Genomic DNA, 18,664 nt, shown 5'->3' on the forward strand with positions numbered 1-18,664 from the left:
AATATTCCATTATATATCATATACACACACACACACACACACACACACACCATATATATATTCATATATACCACAACCTCTTTTTCCATTTATCTATTGATGGACATCTGGGCTCTTTCCATAGTTTGGCTATTGTGGACATTGTTGCGATAAACACTGGGTACATGTGCCCCTTTGAATCATTGTTTTATCTTTTGGATAAGTACCTAGTAGTGCAATTGCTGAGTCATAGGGTATTTCTATTTTTAACTTTTGAGGCACCTCCATACTGTTTCCCAGAGTGGCTATACCAGTTTGCATTCCTATGAACAGTGTAAGAGGGTTCCCCTTTCTCTGCATCCTTGTGAGCATCTTTTATTTCCTGAGTTATTAATTTTAGCCATTCTGAGTGGTGTGAGGTGGTATCTCATTGTAGTTTTTATTTATATTTCCATGATGCTGCGTGATGTGGAGCATTTTTTCATGTTTCTGTTGGTCATTTGTATGTCTTCTTTGGAGAAATGTCTGTTCATGTCTTCTGCCCATTTCTTGACTGGGTTTTTTGTTTTTTGGGCATAAAGTCTTTATAAATACATGTGTTTCCCTTTATGTTGTCTAGTTTGGTAGTGGTGATTAGAGAAGTATTAAAATTGGCCCAAATACTTAATGAAGTTAAGAATTACAGAATTGGCATGGGACTGATATTAATCTAGTAAAATTACCTGTATGATAATTAGATACTCTCTTGAGCTTTTTCTTAATTCTTTATTTTTTTTCAATAATAAAATTAAAAATGTGTGTCATGATATAAAAAGATAAAACCAAAGACCCACATATGCTAGAATATTATACATTTCAATAATTACTTAAGTTAGGGACAGTATGAAAGCAGAGCTGCTTTTTCCAGAGAAAAATATTTTACTAATGGTACAACTATAATAGCTTCTAAAGTTAGAAATGAGCTTGAAACATTTGAACTCATCTTAAAATTGTCTTCAGCTCTGGAATAATATAACTTTTGAAAAGTCATTTCTAGGTAAATATAGAAGCAGAGTAAGAGATTCAAGTAAATATTTTTGTAATTTGCACAGCTCAAGCTTCTATTCCAATGAGAGACATTCTAAAATGATTTCTTTAGCTATTATTTATTAGCTATTATAACAGTTCAGTGGTTTGGATCTTTAAAACTCCAAATTACAGTAATTTGAAAAATTTAGAATCCACATGTATCTATGAACAGTAAAACTTTCTGTTTGAGAACACTCTCCTCATGAAGTAAGATATAAATTTCCTTAATATTCATTTAAGTACATATTGGTAATACTGCAAATCCTGCCTAAAGTTTGTCCAAATGCAGTCATGTAGCTTTTATAATTGAAAAGACCTCCCAAGTCATCATTAAATGAAACTGCAAAAAGTATCTTGGCTTCATCTTTAATTAGAATCAAGCCTTCTTCCCATAGGACAAGCACCTCATTAAAACACATTTCCAAACGACTTACATGATTCTGTGACAAATGTGGATCTCCCAGGTGCTTTTTAGGTTGATGGGGGAATCTGCTGATTGGTGCTTGCCTTGAAGACAGTTCAGACTTGATTGATTTCAAGGCCTCAACTTAAGCACTGGAAGAAACTGCCAGGCCAGGCAGGAAAAGTGAGTTCCCCTGCAGATGTGCAGCTGATCATTTGTGTGATCTTAGACAATTCTCCCAAACTCTAGTGGCCTTTATTGGATAACTAAGTATGTGTGGGAATGACTATGTGGAAGAGAATCTCTCAACTTCTAAGAATCCTTTAATGCATAATTCTGGTACTGTGTGTTTATGAATGTATCCATTCCCCAAATCACATCAAACAAAATATCCGAATTACCATGGATTTTTCCATGCCTGGCCTACATTTATACATTCTCTTTGGAAATATTTAGCCCTATAACTTCCCTCTCCTTCCCTTCCGCGTATTTCTAAGAAAATAAGATCTAGAAAAGATTTTGTAATTCTGTCCCACCGTGAATATAGGCAAAACCTCAGATCATCTGGAACTAAATATCAATGTTACAGACTCATATCAATGTGCATTTCTGTTTCCTCTATTTCCTTCTCTTTTTTTCTAAGTTGTTTTATTTCTGTGTTTGGTTGTTTCGGAGGAGAGGTAGCATTCTCTCTTCAGTATTATTATTAATATTTACTTTGCAACTTTTAAAATTGCTAACATAACCTGCTTTTATCTCAGGCTATGGCTTGATTTCTTGCTTGAAGAACACTTGCACTTATCTGGTTTCAAATTTTATACATTTTTAAGGAAGTGTTTTGTAAATTCTCTTTTAGTGTTCTGTTTACTTCAGGATTGCTCTTATCTTTCTGTAATACCTACAATAAGTACGTAAAGATTTAGAGAAGATTTGTAAAAGTCCCTCAGGGAAAATATGTATCTACCATCCTGGACCCTGAGACAATTATTTAAACAAGAGAGCTGGCAAGTGTATTATTCCTTCCTTTCTTTCATATCCCTCAATGTATTTTTAAGAACTCATGATTTTATTTTTTATTCTGAACTGTTCTTAATTGCCAGAGCATTCCAAGTCTTTCTTTCCAGGAAATATCTAGAGCTGCATATGTACATTCTTAATCATCCCTACCTCAATGCAAATACATGTTCTTATATGTTATTAATTTAGGATATATGTTTTTTTTTCTACAGAATTCACACACACACACACACAAAATGTTATAAACTTTTTTATGCTGCCTGATTTTAAATATTGTATTTTTATGGTATTCTTTGAAACACATTTTGCACAATAGCAACAACATCATTCTAACTCCACATAGGATGAAGATCAATCAATTAGATGAAAGGATCTCAAGATTTTAGCTCTTTGTAGTTCTTCATTTTAGGGTGGTGTTTGAGCACTAGCATTATTAAAATAAAACATCAAATGAGCCAGAAACTCCTGATAATCAAGAAAGCTGTATGGAGAAGTGACAGAGAATAAGATTTAGCCAGATTTTAAGGATTTGTACATAGATCCAATATCATTAGTGTGTGTCCTTGAGAAAATTGTATATCTTTTCTATGTAGTGCAGTTTACTCATCTTTAAAATGGGATGCTAAAGTTACCTGTGTCTAAGATTTGTTTTGACAGTAAAATCAGAAAATGTATATGATTTACTTACGTCTAACAAATTGTATGTTCTTAGTAAACACTAATCGTTGTTACTGCATTTTAAAAAATCATTGTGATAAAAAATAGCTGAAAACATTCAGAATATTTGGAAATAATTAGAAAATAATAAATTGGAAAATCTTCAACAGCTCTTTACTCTAGTTGATCATGTATTTTGGGTGATTTAAAAACTTATATCTCTTCAAACTGAAATATATATACCAAGTGATATGCTGAGTTTCCTTTCTTTGCCTTAGTTCTCTTTCTGTGTTTTAAAATTTGCATTGCATAATCTAATTTACATTTACTCAGATCATTTATTTATTTATTTTAAAAAAGATTATATTCATTTATTCATGAGAGACCCAGAGAGAGGCAGAGACATAGGCAGAGGGAGAAACAGGCTTCCTGCTGGGAGCATGATGTGAGACTCAATCCTAGGACTCCAGGATCATGCTCAACCACTGATCCACCCAGGTGTCCCATACTCAGACCATTTAAAAAACTTTCTCATATATATGTATATGTGTATATGTATGTTCCTTTGTATATAGATATGTATGTATACATTTTACAGTATAAATTATGAAAGAAAAATATCTAAAACAATTGTAGTAGTCATACATGTATATTCTTTGTTATTGTACCTATGTTAAAGCATCATATAACAAATAATCAAATCCTTATAAACATTTTATATGAACTCTATATATTCAACCAATTGGTCTTCAAAATGTGTACAAACCAGGATTTTAAATGACAAGATATTTGTGCCCCTATATAGTCCCCAACAGAGCTTGGGTCTGATCATTATAAGTTAGATTTCTTCTACCTCTCTTCCTTTCCATTTCTGAAAATTGACAAAGGCTTTTTAAATACTAGATTACTCAAGCAACAGACTCCTTAAATTTTTGAGCTATATTTGAACTCTGGGAAATCACTGTTAAGACCCAATTAATACAATTGTGATCAAATGCATCACAGACTTTATACAGTATTTTGCTTCAAAGAACATTATTCATTATGTCATTTTCTTCTTTCAAACTTCTTGACTCAAGTGAATATTATTGTGAATAGATAGTCTTTTCTCAATTAACCTTTTCACAAAAGGTTAATAGAACTTCTGTGAATTTAAAACTGTATCTGAAAAATTGCTAATACAAAAGAATACTAAAATACTGATTACAAAGCATATAGTAAAACACTAAAATATGTAAGTAGTTTATTTAAAAATATATTTACCCGATATTTTCTGTGCAAAAAGAGTTCTAATTTTTTTTTATAAGAAGCTAACTAGCTTTTTTTCTCTTTTAGAGGAAGAAAAAAATGAAAGTCTATTTACAAACTGATTGTAAAAGCTAACTTTCTCCAGATGCAAAGGGTGTGTTTCAGGGTTTGAAAACCTTTGTATATCTCTATGTAAAATGCCAAGTAACATGTAAATATATCATGTTTAAAATAAAACTTAAAAGTTGGTAGATATAGCATTTGGAGGGTCATTTTGAGACTATGCTATGGTAATAAACGAAGTTTTGAAGTTACTTAATAATTTATAACTGCCTATGGGATCGATAATTTTGTTTTCATTTAAAAGAAGTAAGAATAACTTTTAGATTGTGATTACAAACCCTAAATAAAGAATTTAATAAAAACAGTACATAAGAGAAGACAGTGCTGACCTAGGAAGCACTTGTGCCTGCTGTGCCATTTCCTGACAGTGACACTTTGAACTGAGCATTTCCTTTTCCATGCTCTCTCTCAATCTAAGATAGTGATATTATCTCTAAGTTTAGCTTCCATGTTAATTAAACAAGAACTAAAAAAAAATTTTTTTCTTTTTAGGACTAAAAAGTTCTATGAAGAAAAAACAATCAGTAATCTGGTTATTTTATTGTTACCACAGTCAATCAAAGTGTCATCATTTTCATGCAGCCTCCATATGAGTTAGAAATGCATTTAATATGCAATGCACACTCTTCATGTATTTTTTTTAACTTGCTTGCAGTTTTATTTTGTGCTTTTTTTTCTGCCATACTCCCAAATGGGTTTGTAGAAACTTCAGACTAAACCCCAACAGTGACCAGTGTATCATATAAAGCACATGATCAAAATGTGAATAAATGTGGGAAAAGTAGGCAAAAATAAAAAGGTGGTATGCTGACACTAATAGTCAATAAATTTTCTAAGAATGAGACTTTAGATATCTGGCAGTCAAGGAAAAGGGAGAAATGTGATGTTACACTATTCTCTTTATAAAGGAGGAAACAAGCTGATACCTCAGGGAAGAAAAAAATTTCCTTGATACTAAGTCCAAGAGAGGTTTCCACAGGGATACTACAGTGCCAAGAGACACATTAGACAGTTTCTCCGGTTTTGTAACTATATAGTATGTATAGTAAGTATGTATCAAATACTGGAACTATAGCATTTTTTCAAGGATATTTTAAGATTTTTTATAGGATAAGTTTTAGTGAAAATGATGCTTATGAAATTCAGGTAACATGGCCTATGAATATAGCATAATTCCTTCTACACAAATAATTCCACTAATAAAAGTAGGTACTTAAAAGAACAAAGAAAAAGAATATTCCTTTTGTCATCTCCCTAAATAATTCTGTCAGCCAGATTTCTGATAACCATATAGCAGAGTTTAGTTACGGCCTAAAGAGCTGTTCATCTGTACTGATGATGTAAGGCTATTTCCTCAGCTTTGGAAAACCAAGCTACAATTCCGTCTTGGAAAACTGAGAAGTATAACGTGATTGTGCCTGGAATAGAAGACTATTACATCTCAATTTTAGAAGGAGACCTTATAAAACGTGCAACCAAAGTTGTAATTTTGCTAAAGAAATAGATTTAAATTAGTCTAGTATGTCAGAAATTTCCAAAGTCCTCATCATGAAACTTTAAAAGGTTATTTTTTTCCCTAAAAAACAAACAACCCCCCCCCAACAACACAGGGAAGACATATTGAATCGTTTACCATAACAATAGGAAAGCAGTAATTCTCCTGGGACTATACTTCATATTACCCTCTTCCATTCTTCTTAGCAAGGTGCAATAGTTGACTGATTAGGCCTAGGACTTGATGTCAATTTTTATACATAAGGATCCAATATTATGGAAAAATTAACATGAAATTATAGGGAATATTCCAGAGGAAAAAAAAAAGGTCTTGTTTTTCTTTCTTTCAGGACACATGCCCATCTTTTCTACCATCAGAAACCAGATTTAGAATCCAAGTAAATGTGCATTAGTTTCTCCTGTCACTTAGGTTCTAATACATTAGTCAGTGTCAGTCAATTTTTTTGTCTTTTCCTTTTTTTATCCTGTTTCACATTTTTATTACTTAACTACATGAATGTATTATGTATCAACATTTATAATCTGACATTTAGTTGAGAAATGAAAGCAAGTGTGTTTGGAGGTTCCAGGGGACAGGAGATGAGAGCCTGAGTCTCGGGTGTGGGATTGTCCAGCAATTTGATGTGGATTCACCAACAGCCTGAGATTTTCTCCAGCCAAGTTCAGTACTCAGGTGCCTGCCCAGGGTCCCAGGCTTGGGCTCTAACAGAGAACAGGGCTTTAGTTAGGTAGTCACACCAGGGAATGAGCAGAACGATGGTGTGTGTGTGAGGGGGCTCACTATGAGAGGTCATAACCCATAGGCCTGGGGGCAGAGCTAGCAGGAGGGTAAAGGTGTGTGAAAATGTGCGGGGTCCTGAAATCTGACTGGGTCAGATGATGGGACTGGAGAGGAGGGGGGTCAACTGTTGGGGTGGAATCTTAGGAGAGAGGAAGTATGGGGACAGGGGGCTCCAATCACACAGAAGGAACTTCATAGTTGAGGTTATGGAAGTGTTGCAGTCACTGGTGAGGACGCTTCAGGGACACAATCTTGAGACAGTGTGGCTGAGTTTAGGTCAAATTTTTAAGCATTGCTTAGACACTGAATCAAAATGAAGAAAAATTGAATTATAAATTACAAACCAGGATAATTGGAATTCTGTTGCTACTTTGCTAACTTTTCTTGTTCCCACTAACTGACCCAAGTGAAAAATCCCAAATCCTTCCTATACTCTAATATAGTTAGAAAAAAAAAGGTATCAAGAACAGAGAATGGGTTATGAAGATATGACAATTCAAGTTAAAAATAAATATATTTTATTCAATTTAAACAGTTTCAAATATTATACCAAGAATTGGTGAATTTTTTCAGTAAAGGGATACATAGAAAATATTTAGGCTTTGTGGGCCATGAAGTCTCTGCCCTAATTACTCACTTAGGAATTGTAGTACAAAAATAGTCAAGTAATATATAGAGAAATGACTACAGCTATGTTCCAGTAAAACTTTATTTGCCCAAGCAGATGGCAGTCTGGGTTTAAGCCATAGTTTGCTGATACCGGAGAAAGAGTATCAGCAGATCACTTTGTTTTTATAGACTTGTTTTTGACTTTGCTTTTGGTATTTTTAAAATTCCTACTTATAGGCCATACTCCTTGCATCTAACAAGACCTACTCATATCCAGATAGTAATCAACCAACCTAATAAAATCCTTTGTTAGAAATTAAATGTGACAAAGAGATGAAAAATACCATAGTGGTGAAACATTGTAATTGGACCCTAGACATGTTGTGGTATCCTTATGTTAGGTCCCATCATTTAAAATTAAGCATAAGCTGGATATCTGGGTGATGGTGGTTCTTCTTTTTCTTTTTCTTCTCCTTCTTTCTTCTTTTGTGTAATAGTTTTATTGAAATACAATTTAAGTATTATCAAAAATCACTCTTTTAAAAGTATATAGTTTGGTAGGTTTTAGTATATTCATAGAGTTATAACCATGAGCTCCTTCTAATTATAGAAATTCCCAGCCCCTCAAAAGAAACCATTGTATTTATCTTCTTTTCACTTTGCAAGTTACATCAGACATTGATGATGGTTTAATTTTCTTAGCATTTATTTATTTATTTTTTACCTCCTCTCCAACACTGTTCAGAAACTTGGGGTTAATAAGAGATCTGAGAAAGTGAATGTGAGAACTTAGATGATGGAAATTATTTTTAAACATAGACTTGGAATGAACTAATAATAGGTATTTTAAGCTCCAACCATATACTACTGTGTAACCTAATAACTATTTTCAATCTTGTTCCTGATTCTCACTGTTTGATTATGACAGATTTGTCAAGCATAGCATTATAATTGACTGTTCAGATTGAAAGTCACCCTGAGAATTGACTAATTCTTATGCATTATTTTTCTTCAGTGAGTACATGGATCCCACATTACAATATGTATAAGTGTATGTCTTCTATCGACTTTTTTTCTTTTTTTACTTCTGCCAAAATTTTTATGTTCATTAAGCTTACTAAAAACAATAAGGGGAATTGGAAAGGAATAAGTCATTGTATAATGACAATGAAAGAGGGAGGTAGCATCAGAAAATGAGAATTCAAATAGCCTATTTTATTTTTTAAAAATCTAAACAACAAACTCCATGTACTTCCTCCAAATTAATTGGATTCTCAGAATTTAAAATAACAGAAACAATTTGAAATTTGTGCTAAGTTTCTGCTTCAGTAAAGCAGGTAATTCAACAATGTATGTCAGAGTAGACACTTATGTGATGAAATGAGATCCACCTGGGAAGAATTGAGGTGGTCAACTCATATTTTAAAAATATATATTCAGGGATCCCTGGGTGGTGCAGCGGTTTAGCGCCTGCCTTTGGCCCAGGGCGCGATCCTGGAGATCCGGGATCGAATCCCACGTCGGGCTTCCGGTGCATGGAGCCTGCTTCTCCCTCTGCCTATGTCTCTGCCTCTCTCTCTCTCTCTCTCTCTGTGACTACCATAAATAAATAAAAAAATTAAAAAAAAACAAAATAAAAATATATATTCAAATTAATAAAAAGGGAGAACTGAATTCATAAATAAGTGATGTTCAAGTCTGTTTTGATTAGCATCTCAAAGATTTACCTATTAAACATATCAGCTTCTACTACTTGAAATTCTGTCTCTATCTCCCTCTTAAAAAAAAAAAATTATGAACAATGTTCCTTCAAGGCTCACTTCAAAATCTCACTTCAAAATCTAAATGAGGCCTTACTTTCCTGCCCAAATGAACTCTCTCCAATGTTTGCTCTAGAAATATCTCTATCATTTGTTTTTAAAATCATCGTAGACATGATGAATAGTCTTCTTGGTGGTTTTAGTTTTTTTAAAAAAATATATATTCTACTTTCCAAATTAGATTATAAGCTTGCTTATAATTTAGTACATTTCTTTGTGTTTTAGTATCCCCAGCCTGCATAAAAGGATCAATGAATCTTTATTGAGGGCTATAATTTAACTCTAAATAAAATTTACTAATATTTAGAAATACTTTAAAAGACTGAAAATATTAACTAATATTGAGCTAGTCATAAAATTATCATTATTTAGATAGATAATATTCCCTATGGTTCAACTAATTATTTTGAAGTTTTTTTTCTTCAGTTGAATAAATGGATCCCAGAGAGCATCATATGGTCTATCACTTCTATTAATATTATCAATGTCCACATTTATGTCAGAGACATCTGTGATTTAGAGAATACAAACTTCATGAAAGGTCTACTCTGAATGAGAAGTTAATAAGGATTTGATAAGTCTTATTTGTAGTCACTTATACTTTTCTACTTAATTGTAAGAGGCATAGTCAGTAAATTAAGAATGAATTGATTCTCTTATGAAGGATAAAATGAATCATTTTAATACCTAGTAAAGGAGGTTACAGAGAGGACATGACCATAGGGTGACCCTCATACTGGACCCAGAGGCTCCTAACTCCAACCCCCTCTCCCCCTTGAAACGTATGATCTTCCTACCATTCCTGTAGTGGGAATCATTTTCAAGGACACAGCCTTAGAAAACAATGTGTTTTTGAGGTCATCTGTATGGCATACATAACTGAACCCAGACAAGGCCTCTATATAAACTTTTAAGATTTTGTCAGGCAGGTATGGCAGCTTGTCTGTGGCTACCCTAGGCAAAACTCATACGTAAGTTCTCTTGCTTATTAAACTTGCTACCTACCAATGTTGAGTGGTCTGATTCTTTCTTCAGTTTTTACTTACCCTCTGTATACAGGGGCCAGTTTTAGATTTTACCTGGGAGGTTCTGTGTTTTTAAATCAATAGGATCTTCATCAATTGTGTGAGTCCCTTGCCCTCTTGGGAGCACAGGTAGGGTGAAATCCTGACTATGTTTAACTTGGGAGACAGAGAAAGAATTAATTTCACTGGTCCCAAGAATTAGAAAGAAAAGTAAAATCTATTCACTAAGTTGAATTTTTAAAATTTTAGATCAGTCCACAAAGTAAGTGGCCAGAAAAAAAAGATCCGAATAGGAGTCACAGAACCTGAAATGGATGGCCAAGAATAGACAGGATCAGAATGGAAACAATTTGAGTTTAAACATGCGTGAGGATTCCATAATGGTTGGGATGCGTACTGTGAATACTCATTCACAGTTGGTTTTATTCTAATTCCAAATTGGGATGGGATAGGGAAGAGTATCTCCCAAACAAGTTAGTTGAATAAATATTATATTTTTCTCCATAATGAATTTAGAAATCCAAATGAAATATAATGTTGACATAGATCCAAATTCTTGTTTTTTAGTACCAATCTAGAGCAGTTTGCATTTTTGTCTGAGTTCATTTACATTTTCTGTTGTAGATTTCAAATCATGTAACTAATGACCATACATTCAAGATAGTCATTGCACAATATTTTGATTTTTAATGATAATTTTATAAAGAATAGTGAATTAGAATAAAAAATTTAAAAGTAATATGCACTTGTGATTCAACATAAGGAAATGAAGTAAAGTGACAACTGAAGATTTTTTATGATAAATGCTGATCTTGGTAAATGAAATATACTTGGTCAGTAACAAGGATGAAGTGAACTAAAAAACACACTGTCCTTTGACACAGTTTATTTTTGCAATCCAGAAAAAAATTGTATATATATATATATTTTGTATAATATATATACAAAATATATATGAAATCAATCTATTTCAAGGTTTTATCTATGACATGAGGACTCAGTAGATAGCAACAGGAAGCAATGATAATTTGGCATGTCTTCTTTACCTTTATATTTCTAGTGATTAGAATAATTTCTGACACATCTAGGAATTAATACTTTTGAATGTATATTTTGAATGCATAGCACCAACTAAATTATGTTAAAGTTAGTTTGTGCTTTTAAATCAATATATTCAATACCCCCTCTAGTATTGATAGACAGGAATAAAATTTTTCAAAAAGGATTATAATTTGGGGGCACTTGGCTGGCTTATTCAATACAGCATCTGATTGCTGATCTCAGGGTTGTGATTTCAAGCCCCATATTGGATATAGAGATAAAATAAAAATCCTGAAAATAAAATCTTGAAAAAAGGACTGTAACTTATTTATAAATATTTTTCTTTAGATGCTATAGTGCTGGGGAAGATGCTAAGAGCCATAATTCCCAATCTCTAGGAGCTTAAAAATAGTAAGTAAAGATGTGAAGGGTGCATGAGTGGCTCAGTCAGTTTCACATCCAACTCATTATTTCAGCTTGGATCATGACTTCATGGTAGTGGGATCGAGCCTGGGTCAGGCTCTGCACTCAGCAAAGGGTCTGCTTGTCCTTCTCCCTCTGCTCCTCCCCCTGCTCACCCACTCACTTTCTCTCTCCCAAATAAACCTTAAAAAAAAAGAGAGAGAGAGATATCACATTTGGATATAAGTCCACATTGATTTTAGGAGAAAAATTAGATTGAATGTGTAGAGCTAGATTGTGGTAGATCCTGATGATATCGGTGTGTTTTAGCTCATTCCATAGGGGAGATAAAGGGAGATATTAATGTTCTTGAAGAGAATAATGCTATGAAGATCACATGGCTTTAAAGTTTCAATTAACAACACACTTTATATACATTAAAAAATTGGAAGTCTGAAGTTCATTCTGTAGTTCAAATATCCACTGATGAAGTCCTGCCCCGTGAATGAGAGTGGAAAAGAAGGTAAATGCATGAAACAATGAGATAAGAAAAGGAAAAGAATAATGAATCCACTGATGACAAGTAAGGCATAAGGCTGGAGCAAAGGAATCAAAGAATGACTCTTCTTTTTGAGTTTATGTCTGTGATAATGATAAAATGAACAGAACAGCAAAAGAATCTATTCAGAAAGAAAGAGGAGATTGGATTCAGTTGTATACAGGCCAAGTTGATGTTAATAGAAAATTCACGTGAAAATATCTCAAATCAGGAGGAGGTAAATATTTGGGATTTATTTCAATAAACAGTTATGTGATAAATCCCTCTTCTACAATCACATTTAGAATCACTGCAATTAAACTAATGATTCAGATTAGGTTTAGAGTGATAATGAAATATAATCCGCAGTTATCTTCATCTTTGTGTAATTATTCCATATCTTGCATATTGTAAGTTGTGGAATTCTAAAAATAGACTAAATAAAGGATCTGGTAAATATTTGGATTGCAAGATAATTTGCTTTTCTTTTTTTGTATCTCTCTCTGCTTCAGTTATACTTTCTAGGCAGAGAGCATTAGCATTGTAATAACCACTTTAAGCTTTAAGTTGAAAACATTTTATTGGTTGACTGAACTTATCATCCATTAGGAATGTCCACATCTGGTTAGATGGAGAGTTCAGTGTTTTCATTCCCCAATCCACACTGCTGAGTTCAGATACTTTACTGGATAGTTTACAAAGCTTTGCTTTTTTATAGCTACTCAATGTACAGGCTTATATAGCATATACCTCCCTGAAGCAGTTTCTTTCTCATACCATCTGGTAATGAGAGGATCATTTACACTATATAAAACCATGGCATTTGGAAAGGAAAACTAATGTGAAAAATCAGTTGACTACCAGGATTGGCCATATTTCGATTTTATTTTTGGGAAATTTTTTATTACTTAACTATACTATACCAAAACGAAATTTAAAAAAATATTAAGCAAAATTGTGAATAAATAACACCAGCATATTTTTAAGTTTCAAACATATAAAATTTTCTAGGAAAAAAAATCCAAATAATTAAAAGCTGTATATTTTAGGAAGATATAAGGCAAACATTTGGAGGGCAAAGAAACCTTTGGAATGAATGTCAACATTAGTTTTTAAATTAAATTTAGAGGTTGTGGCAATACCCCCATCCCCACATATGTAGCTCTTTTTCACATCCAAATGAAAACCACATAGCAGTTGTCGATAGGATTTGGGGGATTATGTATTCTTGAAAGAGTGAGAGATTCACTTAGGTCCCTATTATGGGGCTGCCTATGTACCAGGTACATAGGCCTGGCACTGAGGGCACAGTTTTGAACAACACAGGAATGGTCATTGCCTCCCTTACATTCTAGTGAGAGAGGAACAAAATGATGTAGATGCTGTAACAGAAAGAAAATAGGGTGATAAGATAGGGAATGACTGTTGGATGGTGGAGGAGGTGCCATGAATTAGGCAAAATGGCTGCCAAAGACAGATTGATCCAGAATAGGCCTCTATTAGGGAGGGAATGTAGGATGACATCTGAATGAACATGGGAGATAGCCAAGCAAATAGTGTGGCTTTTAAGAGAGAAGACATTGAGCCCAGATTGAGAGAAAACTAGAAAGTATCAAGGAAAAGAAGTCAGTAAAGGAAGGCTGGTGTGAAATCAGACACTGGACTGGACAAAGAGAAGGAAGAGTTTAGTACTAGGATGGAATGACAGTGTTTGGAAAAAATTTCTGTCACTCTGACAAATCCTGTTTCTGTGAGATGTGTGTGTGTGTGTATATATATATATATATATGAAAATAATATATAATTATAAAAATATATGTATTAAAATAATATATATATAAAATTATATATAAGTAGTACATATGTTTAAAAGAAATTTAAAAGTCTCTTCTTACTCCAACAAGTCATCCCAAGTCAGATATTGCCCTATGTTTAACAGCTTTTTCAGTTTCCAGTGTCTGGTGGAAGAGTGATTTTAAATGAGCAGCACACCTATGGGAGAGGGAAATGTAGAAAATACCAGTGAGATATTTGGTAATAATGATTGAGGAAAGGTTCGTTTAGTGGGCAAATGCCAGGGATGCAATGCATAGAACAGTCTTGCTTAGCAACAAATTTTCTCACAGATCACACAACTTAGAAATATGCTGTGGCCAAGACATATCTCAAATGTTAAGCGTCTGTATACCTGATAACAAAAATTACAGGAAATTTAATAAAGTCTACTGCTTTAGGAGAAAGTCAGTATATAGATAAAATAATTAAAGGGATTTGACTGATGCTATTAGACATTTGAATTCACTAAGGACATCACATCTAGTTCATAAGTAAGTGCATAACTTTGATGCCATAACATTAATAGTAAGTAAACTAGAAAGTGAAATATTCTTACTAATTGGGTAAGAATTTGATAAATATTTCATATATATTTACTTTTATTAGTTTTTTAATACTTTTATTGACCACAGAGATGGGTACTGGCATATTAATTTTTTTCACTTTTGTAGTAAATAAGATGGAAATTTGACTTGATATCTTTTTTATTTTCCCCTTTCTCATTATGTACAAGTAAGATTAGATTACTGTTACTTATTTTAATAAGTTTTAATAAAAGTTTGATAAATTATTTTATTTTAATAAAAAAGTTTAATACACTTAATTGTATTTTGTTTTCCTTTATTTCATACGCAGAATAATTTCTGGGCTTTATCACTTACATAAAAAAATACATCCATTATAAATTGGTGAAAGCATTTGATTATTTCATTACATATCATATGGTAGTAAAGGATATGTAAAGGCTAATTTTATCTCTGAATTTCATTTCAGCATAGTAGAAAGGAAAAGGTAAAATTATTTATTAGTCAAATGAGCTCGTATCTGATACAACTGAAAAAATTAGAGAATAGGAATGTGCATTTTGGAAAAGACATATTTGAAACATGCATTTGTTTTTGAAACATGTATTTTAGAAGTTGCATTATTGGCTGGTTTTTATAAAGTCCACTCAGATGACAAATTAATTGGGGCTTTAGCTTTTGCTAATAAAAATTCTTTAAAAGACTATCTGATTCTGGCTGGAGAAAAGTTTACCTTAGATAAAATACTCTCAAGATTTTATAAATGATACTAGGGACTATAGTACCCATATAATTAATTTTATTTTACTGATGTAAATATTGACAATAGAAAATACAGAAGTGTTTCTCTTCCTTTATGTTTCTTGTAAACCTTGATTAAACATGGAGTTTTAAAATAAATATCTTACCTTCAAATTATCTACATATCAAGCTCCAGGTATAGATTAGAGATGCAGCATTCTTCATCTATGTGAATTTTTTTTTTTTGCATATACTACTAAATAAGTTTGTAAAAATATGCAATTAATAATTTTTATTTTCTTCATGTTTGTGCGTGATTTAAATTTCTGGAATACTATATGGAAAACTCTGTCTAGGAGTGCCTGGGTAGCTCAATTGGTTAAGCATCTGACTCTTGATTTCACCTCCAGTCATGATCTCAGGGTCATGAGATGAGCCAAGTTGTCAGGCTCTGTGCTCAGGGTGGAGTTCGCTTGTCTCTCTCCCTCTGCTCCTCCCACTGCTCTTGCTCTCTCTCTATCTCTCTCTCCCTCAAATAACTAAGTAAAATCTTAAAATAGTGACAGAGATAGTGAGACACAGCAGAAGCGGGGAGGAGAGGGAGAAGCGGGCTCCCTGCTCAGCAGGGATATGGGACTCTATCCTAGGACTCCGAGATCATAACTTGAGCCACTCAGGCACACCAACAAGTAAAATCTTAAAAAAAAAAAAAAAGAAGAAGAAGAAAAGAAAAGAAAAGAAACCTCTGTCTATTTGAGCAGGTGTAAATGTAGCCTACACAATGGGATGAAAATCTAGAAAACAGAAGTCATTCAATATAGAATGTCCATAGACATTCATCTCAACAGTTTGCGGTATTTGCCAAATAATATGAAGCCTAGAAATTATATCTCCCCTCAAAAAAGTCTGGTAAATTTGTAAAATCCCTTCTGTGGCAGCATAACATAGACTGAACAGCTTGTCTAGATAAAATTTTCACAGACATCAAGCATTTTGAAGAACATAGAGTTTAGTTTCTTTTTTGCATAAATCTGGAGAGCTCCTATTAAGAATAGCAGCAGCTAAATATACATATACATATATTTAATGTTCACTGTATTTAACTTATTTATTATGCAAAGTAATATGACGAGTGGCACAGCATGGCTGCAAAGGAGGGTGAAGAAAGATTGCACAGTCAGAAAATGAACAATGAGAAACTGAGGGGATCCCTGGGTGGCTCAGCGGTTTAGCTCCGGCCTTAGGCCCGGGGTGTGATCCTGGGGTCACAGGATCCAGTCCTATGTCGGGCTCCTTGCATGGAGCCTGGTTCTCCCTTTGCCTATGTCTCTGTCTCTCTCTGTCTCTCTCATGAATAAATAAATAAAATCTTTAAAAAAAAACCTGATTTGTGCTAGAACACAGAACAGATGTAAATAAATATGTTGACAATTACACACTGAGGTTAGATTGGCAATATAATAGGAGATATAGGGTGTCTCCGCACCGTATCTGTTATGTAACCACACTTTATATGATCAATAATTTAATATATGCCAGCCTCTTCATGTGTACTATTTTCTAACATATATCTTTTCATTGACAATTACTGTGTAACTTTTTAAAAGGGACCGCATATAACTATTTTATCACTGAGTCAGAGTAAATGGAATAGTTAAGAGCAAAGAGCCTGGCTGAAAAATTAATAAAAGTTTTTATAGTCACCTAATTGAATGCTTATTGCATGTATATAACTTTCTAAGAATATTGTGGTATAGGCATTAATTTTTCTCATTTATGGTAAATGAACTTGATAACTTACTCAAGATCACATAACTGTAATACTAATGCCAAGATTTGAAATGACCTAATCTAATCCCCAAACCCATAAGTTTAACTACTACAGTGTCTTGTCTCCAGAAATCTGAGCCAGGTTTCCATTCTATCAAGCCTTTGGGGAGGTTTTGATTTACTAATGTCTTTATGTGATAGTTTTCTTTTATATTAAGATTAACCGCTAATTGTAATGATTTTACTTGACATATATATTCACCAAGGATTAGTTATGGTTCTCTCTACTCATCAAAAGAGAATTGTAAGAAGTTTATTGAATATCTTCAAGTGTTTTGGTCAAATATTCTCAGATAGGCATGGCTCTAGAGACAATCCAGCTGATTCCTATGCATTCAATTAAATGAAAGAATAATAACAATATTTTCTGTAGTGACTGTAGACAATTCCAGTGGGGTTCTAACTGTACTCTGATTAGGATGGTAAACTAATTTGGATAGCTGGAAAATCACTTTGATAATCATGCTTATTATTAATCAAGAGATCTTAAGCTGATCGTTAGGACAAAGATACATGATAAGCAAAAGGTTATTTTGAAAATAGTGTTGGATAGTGAAGTGAATTTATTCAGTTTGGCTAGTCTATACCTCTCCCCTGCCATGTAGAGTATTCTCACAGTGTAACTTTATTCTCATAGTGTAACTTCAAGATACTTCATTAACTATGCTTTGCAGTGTAGTTTGTTTCATACTTTCTTTTTGAAATTCATACATATTTGTAATAAATTAACATAGGTTAAAGATGGGGACATCTTAACCTGTTAACCTGTCCCCATCAGGTTTAACCTTACTTGAATAGCACATCTTGTAAAATATACCATAAAACAACTTGGGGTCTGTTAGACCCATTCCTTGTTTTTTTGGCCTTTACCAAATCACTAAGGGTCATATGCTGAAGTACTCTGTTAGTGGTAACATCATTCTTATTTGAGATTTATAAATATTTAAACAGAGTGAAAATGATGTATCTTATATGAGAGGCTTTACATCTTTAGCTCTTAGATATTATTTGGAAATGTATGTACGTCAAAACCCATGTTATTTTAGGGCCATGGAGTGCGGGGTCTCTAAAAGTTGTGAGAAAGGAATAAAAGTAGGAATACGAAAAGCTTAGAATTTAAGAAATTCTCTTACTATGGAGTTAGCCACAAGTCCTCATGTGTGACTTGAGTTGGTATGTATCTCCAAGGATATCTGAGCAGGTTAGAGGGCATCAGAGTGGAAGTCTGAGCAAGTGTGAAATAATTAATAAGGTGCTTGACAGCATAATTGTTAGTAATCTCATTGGAGAAAGATCCCAGCTAGATTATACAGGGGAAGGATCCAAGTCTTGAATGCAAGGGAATACATAGCATCTGGGAAAGGGCTCAGGCTCACAGAGAGGCTGGATGTGATTCAGAACAGGGATCCAGCCCTAGTGGGTGGATGGAGGTCAAGCCAGAGGCCTGGAATATATTCCTGGGGAACCAGGTGGAGGAATAATCGTAAAACTATGAAAGGAGGTGGAA

General features: G+C 33.4%; 1 long non-coding RNA gene across 5 annotated transcripts in view; it reads right to left on the reverse strand.

Moving 5' to 3' along the window:
- LOC112642769 (uncharacterized) overlaps nucleotides 1-18,664 on the reverse strand; it is an 86,694-nt gene that overhangs the window by 34,816 nt on the left and 33,214 nt on the right. For 4 of the 5 annotated variants that reach the window (XR_007403795.1, XR_007403796.1, XR_003125425.3 and 1 more), the window contains one exon: nucleotides 14,122-14,218. The exons of the other annotated variant lie outside the window; for it this stretch is intronic. This is a non-coding gene — a long non-coding RNA (uncharacterized LOC112642769). The remainder of the gene's footprint in view (nucleotides 1-14,121; nucleotides 14,219-18,664) is intronic. 5 annotated transcript variants of the gene reach the window in all.

The sequence above is a fragment of the Canis lupus genome, chromosome 19 (genome assembly GCF_003254725.2).
Source record: "Canis lupus dingo isolate Sandy chromosome 19, ASM325472v2, whole genome shotgun sequence".
Lineage (NCBI taxonomy): Eukaryota > Metazoa > Chordata > Mammalia > Carnivora > Canidae > Canis > Canis lupus.